Source organism: Malus sylvestris, chromosome 5, assembly GCF_916048215.2.
Source record: "Malus sylvestris chromosome 5, drMalSylv7.2, whole genome shotgun sequence".
NCBI lineage: Eukaryota > Viridiplantae > Streptophyta > Magnoliopsida > Rosales > Rosaceae > Malus > Malus sylvestris.
The window spans coordinates 26591147-26598336 of NC_062264.1; the positions used below are offsets into that span (position 1 = coordinate 26591147).

General features: G+C 34.8%; 1 long non-coding RNA gene across 1 annotated transcript; it reads left to right on the top strand.

Annotated features, from left to right (window-relative positions):
* Nucleotides 1–4470: 4470 nt before the first annotated feature.
* Nucleotides 4471–6465, top strand: LOC126621354 (uncharacterized). The gene is made up of 4 exons (XR_007622894.1): nt 4471–4639; nt 4723–4845; nt 5354–5420; nt 6242–6465. It is a non-coding gene; the product is annotated as an uncharacterized LOC126621354 (long non-coding RNA).
* The last annotated feature ends 725 nt before the right edge of the window (nt 6466–7190 follow it).

Consider the following 7190-nt stretch of genomic DNA (forward strand, 5'->3'; position numbering starts at 1 on the left):
ACTGTGAGAATTGTGTTGTTCTCTAAAAACACTCATGAGAATCAAGATTAAGCACATGGCAATTAATAGTGCTAACCCGCGCTAAGTTTTTTATTAATACTATGTGTGTCATATGTTGTAATCTGAATCAGAGGAATCTAGTTCAAGACTTAGTTCACTATGATTCCTTCAGATGAAAACTATGAATACTAAGTGTAGGTTCAAGTCCAAAAGACACCTACACCCATTGCATGGTATACAAATTGCCCAAACTTCCATTTCTTCAATTGTGTCTATTTTATTCCTCATAGAGTTTTGAATCTTGTGGGGGATTGTTGATTATTTTTATTATTTTTATTTTAAAGATTCAAAACTTATTATTATTTTATTTTATTCATTTTTAATAGTTAAGAGTTGTGTTTTATTTGAAGAGTCATAATCCTTTTCTAAAAGGGTATGAGAAGTTCTTTAAATATGAAACCTCAGACACAAAACAAATACGCTTAAAACTTTTCTGTCTCTCTCAATTCTCACATCTCTGTCAGTCTATTTACATTCCTACTTCATAATTCATGGGCAATTGATCACTACTTGGTAATCCTGCCTGCCGTTGACGTGCAAATCGGATCAAACATCCTGTGAGGCTTTGGGTTGTATCTTGGAGTTGTACGCACCGCCATAACCTGCACGTAGGGAGGCGTCTACGGCTTTAGGGCAGTGACATCGCGCCTCTCTTTGGTTCACAAGCCAGATTTTCTTATTCTTTTTTCCCAATTTAAATTTCATAAGTTTGATAGTGATTATACATTTTATTTGATATATTTGATTATATAAATAGTTGATATATTTCTGCAATATATTTCACAACTTCGTCATATGCGATTTACGTGTACACATATTTAAAGAAAATGAAATCAGGTTGCAGATACTTTAACTTCCTTTGGGGCAGATAGTTATTTTTAGTACAAGAGGTCTACAGTTCTAGATATTGTAGCCTTTGACCATGCTCATGACATTTTATTTTATCCTCGTTATAGTTTTCATTAATCGCCTTGTCTTTGTAGGTCTTGGCATAGTCCCTGCTTGTTTCTTTATCATTTACTTGTATCTATATCTTCATCAAAAAAATATTCAGAAAACTAAAAAAACAAAAAATCACGTGAAATAGGCACACTCTGGAAATTGAAAATCTAGAAACCCGCTCGAGCGGACAAAAGTTGTTATTATTTAATCAACTCATGAAGTAGTAAAAACAAAAATAACAAACTAAAACGAAATCGTTATCAAATGTTTCTTTAATTTCCATGAAATGGAATAGTAAGGTTGTCGGCAGCCAAAAAAACAAAACAAAAGTGGGTGAATACTGAATAATGTTGAGATGTGACATGCAGGCATGCAACAGAACAAAACGAAAGCTGAGGAAGAAGACAAATGGAGTGATAACATGGCCTTGCTCTTTCCATGTCTGTCTGTCTGTGTGCTATGCATATGCTATCAACTGGATCATCTTCCATCTTCGATATGTCTATTAATCTAATCTGCACTTTGATTCATGCTTATCTATATAATTACCAATCATTTAATTTAATTCAATTAGCGAGTCATGGGAGATCGTCATCATTTGTGCCCTTTACTTAATTTTAGCGGCCATTTGCTCCCTTATCTTAAAAGCTTTCTCATTATATGATGAAATTACAAAGATTCTTAAGTCCAAGGTTTAGGTTCCATCCAAGTTTTCACCCACAAAACCAATGAACAAGTACATAGAAAATATTGGGAGTTCTATTCAAAAAAAAAAAAAATATTGGGAGTTCTATTTGTTCCCGTTAAAATAATAATTTCGGATGAGATCCAGTCGTTTGATATGTTATTGACTTAGATACAAGGTTTAAAGTTTCAATGAACTAAAAGATATCGTGTATTTGGCGCTTAGTACTCGATTATCCTTCCACAATATCGCTTTACAAAAAATTGCAAATTGCGTACAAACCTTTTATTTGTCATGGATGTGAAACTTTTTTTATCCTAGAGGATGATCATGTTTCCACCTAACTTAGCATGTTTTTACTTAATCGTTTAATTTTCCTTGGTTAAGAATCTAAGATAGTTAGATGTGTTTTCATTGCTTAAGATTCTCTCTTGCAATTATTTCATAGTTCTAGTGACGTTGCTTAGCCAATTTATGATTACCATGTGTTTAAAAAGTAAACTAGTAGTCCAACAGGAGCTTGCCACGTAATAAAATGATTGCAGAAGAGAAACTTGGCCCCTCCCAACCACCCATCCAAAGAGTTTGAGATCAAATATTCAGCACTTAAAATAGATATTGACTCTCTAATCTCAATAATTGACTAATAATTGACTGATATATGTTTATAAATTTAAATTTTCTTAATTTTGTTGTTATAAACTTAATATATGTTAGTTAATGATTGGGCCCGCATAGCGACCACCTTCATTTTGAGTGCAAAATATTTGATCTCAAAGTTTATAGTTGAAATGTCAAAGTTAATAGTTGCCAATAAAGTAGGTAGATAGGACATAATCTCATCTCACCTAGAAATTGAGTGTATACATTAAATTGACAATATGATGTTGAACAGATTTTGCAGTGTATATGAAATACGGATGATACATTATATGTTAATATATAAGTGGTTGAGATATTTGTGTTAAAAAAAACTTAAAACAATGGAATCTCCCTCCACTTATATAATGATATACGATATATCATCCGTATTATGGACAAAGTGAAAATTTTCTCATGATGTTGAGTCGTTTATGAGTCCTCTTTTGCTTCTGCAAACTCATAAACTGTGCGGGGTATCTGATTAAAAACTCTACACCCTACAACCAACCAAACAAACTAACGACGCAGAATATTTCCAGTATGGAAGTGTTTTTAGGTATTCTCACTCATATCTCAGGCTACTACTTGTTTTCTTTCCATAAACCCAAAGCTTTTTGGTCACCTCTTCATCATCATATCAATCTATAGGTCCTTCAAATAATACCATAACTTATCTTGTATTTTTGGTGGCTCAAAGGGGCCAATAAAGGGGTGGTTCTATAAATAATTCACTAGAATTTTGATCAGAGCATTTTCAATGCTTGTCCTTATCCACCGTATAATTCTTACAATTAGGGACAATTGGCCTCCAATGCATCAGACATTGAGTCTTTAAGTATACGACTCATCAGATACACGAGACAAGTTCTCACAAATAGGGACTGTATAGAGACATAAGTGGTGGAGCCCAATGGTTATCTTGAATGGAAAATCAGGCCCACGCACGTGGAAGCTGCACCTCAGCCATTTCCCAACTCTCAATACTCGCGGGTACCCATTACTCACTGGACAGTTGTTGATGTAGTTGTAGGCGTGGATCTCGTAGCACACGCTATTTAGTTTTTTTCTTCTTATTTCTAACTATTGCAAATCAACGGTTGAGATTTAGTCTAGGTTTACTTATTTATTTATTTACTGTTGGAGATCAACGATTGGAATTGAAATAGATTATTACCCTTGGAATTCAATGATGGAGAAGAAGTTTGAGCCTAAATGAAGAAATATAAAAAATGAAAACTAATGAAAATAGTTTGAAAACTTTGAATTTTAACAATAAGAATAAAATAAATGATAAAGTGAATAGTACCAAGATTGACTTTTTAGTGTAAAAATATAGATTTTTGTTAAAATGAACAGTACCGCGAAATTTTCGTTAAAATTCCCATATAAAAAAAGTAGATCCCTTCTCCATCGAAAGAAATGGTATAACATTTTCGCACATACACCTCATAAAATAAAGAATTAACTAAATTTGCCCGATGTGGAGGCAATCAAGAAAGCCGCACGAGTCAATATGTACCCAACAAATAAGTGGGCAAATACAACAGATCTTACTTGCCCAAGTAAAGAGCCACCGGTTTAGGTTACCTTTGGAAATCAATAATCCTTTTCAACCTGCCATCTTTAAGGCTAGTTTGGTATGTTGTGCTTTAAAAAAAAAAATTGTTTCTGTTGTGTTGTGAGAATAAATAGCTGTAAAATAAAGTTGTTGAGTATTTAGTAAACTTTTTTTTTCCTAAAAGTGCTTTTGATTAAAAAAAAAAAGTGTTTGAGTGCTTATTAAACTTTTATATAAATTGTTTTGAATATGTTAAATGAATAAAAATGATATTGTATTTAATGTGATATAATATTGTCAAAAACAATAATATAGGGGCAATGATTGTAATTTTGTAAAACATGTGATGGTATGTCACAGCCCGTCCTGGAATTATTAATTCCGAGGACGTGAAATTACAAAAATGACCTTAAACGGGATTAAGGTGCGTAAATTCGACATTAGTTTACCTAAAGTTCCTAAACTATTGTTAATTAGAATATTTATTAGTGTTAGGAACTTAAACTAGGACTTAGATTTACATTTCTATGTATTAATTTTGTGTTTGGGGTTTAAGTAGGGCCTCACACCCTAATTCCCTCCCCATTTTCCGTATACTGTCACTCTCTCTCTTCCTCAGACACTCACTCTCTCTCTCTCCCTCTCGAACGTACGAGCAACCACAAAAACCACCCAAAACTTCTACCATCGTCAGATTTAAGGCTACCATTGCATTCCTGAGGACTCCACGATCACGTAGGTACCAATTTAAGGTGAGTTTTACTTCGAAAACCCTAGTTTCTAAAGATCCCGTGAATGTGTACTGTTCATGAGCTTTGAATTGGTTGTGTTTTAGGCCAAACTAAGCTCACAGTGAGCTTTAGGAAGTCCCAAGGAAGCTCGGAGTGTGTCGTTTGGAAGTTTTGGACGTCGGAATCACTTAGTTCGACGTTTGGCCGATTTCTTGAAATTTTGGAAGGTATGATCCCGTGGTTTTTAGTGCTTAAAACCATTCCATCGTGGTTCTACATGTTAAGGGCTTCAATTTGGTATAAAATTCGAGAAAAATGGACGAAAAACGAGTGATAATAGTTAATTTGAAAAGTTCCCAGTTTTCCGGTGACCGGAGTCCGGCGAGAGACCATCGGAGAAGAAACAGGAATATTCCGTTAGTTTTAACGGAATATTCCTAACGGCGTTAACGGTAACCGTTAGGTTTTAACGGAATATTCCCAGAATATTCCTGACGGCGTTAACTGACGTCGTCAACATGCAACGCACGTGGCCGCGCGTAGACCCGTGCCCAATTCGGCGCGTGGGGGCGCGTGAGACGTAGAAAAATTATTTTAAAAATATTACGATGCTCGTGAGGTTGTGTAGATCGCGTTAGAGTATTCATTTGTCAAAATTGAGCATCATATGAGGAATTAATTGCCTAGTTTCGTTTATGCGCTTTAAATGACATTTTATAGTTGTTTCGCATATAGGTGAGACTTATAGCGAGGACGAGCACATCCAGGGGCGTCAAGGGGGTTACGACCCGGCAACATACCAGTGAGTGGGCATTGCTTTTTATATATATACCTATATACTCAATTTCCCCAGAAATCAACTTAAATGAAAAGTATGTTGAAATGAGATATGAAATATAATTTTGTTTGCCATGCATAGAATTTCATGAATATTATGAATTGTTGTATGATGCATATATGTGAAATGGTGCTGTGGACGCACAGGTGAGTATTATTACTGTTATGATGATGTTGAGATATGTTGAGCTCATAAACTGCACCTGGGTATTAGTGCTTATATTATTCACCCTGCATCGCACGCTCACCTTGGATCCAAGTAGATGCTAGTCGTACAGACCACTAGGGTGGTTCCGACATGCCAGTCGTATGGACCATTATAAGGGTTCCGACTGGTAGGTGACCTTAGATTATGTGCACAGATGATTGATGAGAGAAACACTAGAGCGTAACATTAACCATTAAGTCGTATAGACTACATTAGGTAGTTCCGACTTATGTGCAGTGTAGTGCCGTACAGGTCATACTAGGTGACTCCGGCTAGATGAGATTTTGAGCTCTAGATTCAGCCGTACAGGACCATTGTAGGGTCTCCGGTTGATTTATCCTTCCACCTGATTTATGTTAATGCATTCATACTAAACTATTGAATTTGACATGGCACATTTTCTATTGAATCTGTTATGAGATTGATGATTGAGATGGTTGAGATATATATGCTTATATACTATTTTTCTGGGAAAGTATACAGGTTTTCAAATAGGGGGTTATAAATGTGGATTTATGAAATGTTTTGGAAAAACTTTATTTTCGCCCACTCACGTTTTCTGTTTTGCACCCCTCCAGGTTCTAGTTGAGGCGTTGGTGGCCTACGAGGACTTCTTCGGCGTTCTGACAGACTAAATAAATGTAGGATTCACCCGATGGTGTTGTAAATTAGTTATGGTCCTACTTGACTGCACCTAGACGCTTATGCTCTGTTTATGTGTGTTTAGTACACTCTTATGCACATAGAATGCTAGGTTGTTAATAACTGCAATTAGTGGTTTTTGTTGGTTCGTATTTTGTTATATTATCGTTTCTGCCTGCACTTATGGTTACGTCACGCTCACGTGACGGCCATCACGTCCTAATCTTCGAGTTAGGGTGTGTCATGATATACTTATCATTTGAAAATTTCATTAATGAGCACTGATTACTATGTTTTGAAAAAACAAAATAAAAAACCACTTTTTTAGAAGCATGGTAGACCATGCTTCTGATTTTCTACTATCATTGACAACAATTATTATTATTATTATTATTATTATTATTATTATTATTATTTTACCAAAAACATTTAATTTTCCAAATTTTTTAATAAACTGTTTTTTTTTAAAGCATCATAATTCCAAACCAGCCCTTATTGTGTATTGTTACCGTTGGAGGGGCTCAACGACTAATTTTGTTTTTTTTTTTGGAAAACTGAATAATTTAGAAAATTCCACATATTGTACTCTAATTGGCAGACAATTACCAATTTCATACCATTACACTAATTGCATCAACTTCATCTACTAAACTCAAATTTAGGTTTTCTACTAAAGGGGATATTCCACTACGGACATAAAGATTCTCTTAAAGTCTCAAAATGAGTAATCCAAAGTGTGGTGGAGACTAAAATATGGCCTTCACGTGATGCTCTAAATAATTTCAAAAATATCACTCTCTAAAGTTTTTGTAAGAGCTCTTGTTGATGCTTGAAAACAACAATTTTGTACTTTTTCGTTTAAAGTTATAAGGAAAAATGAAGTGC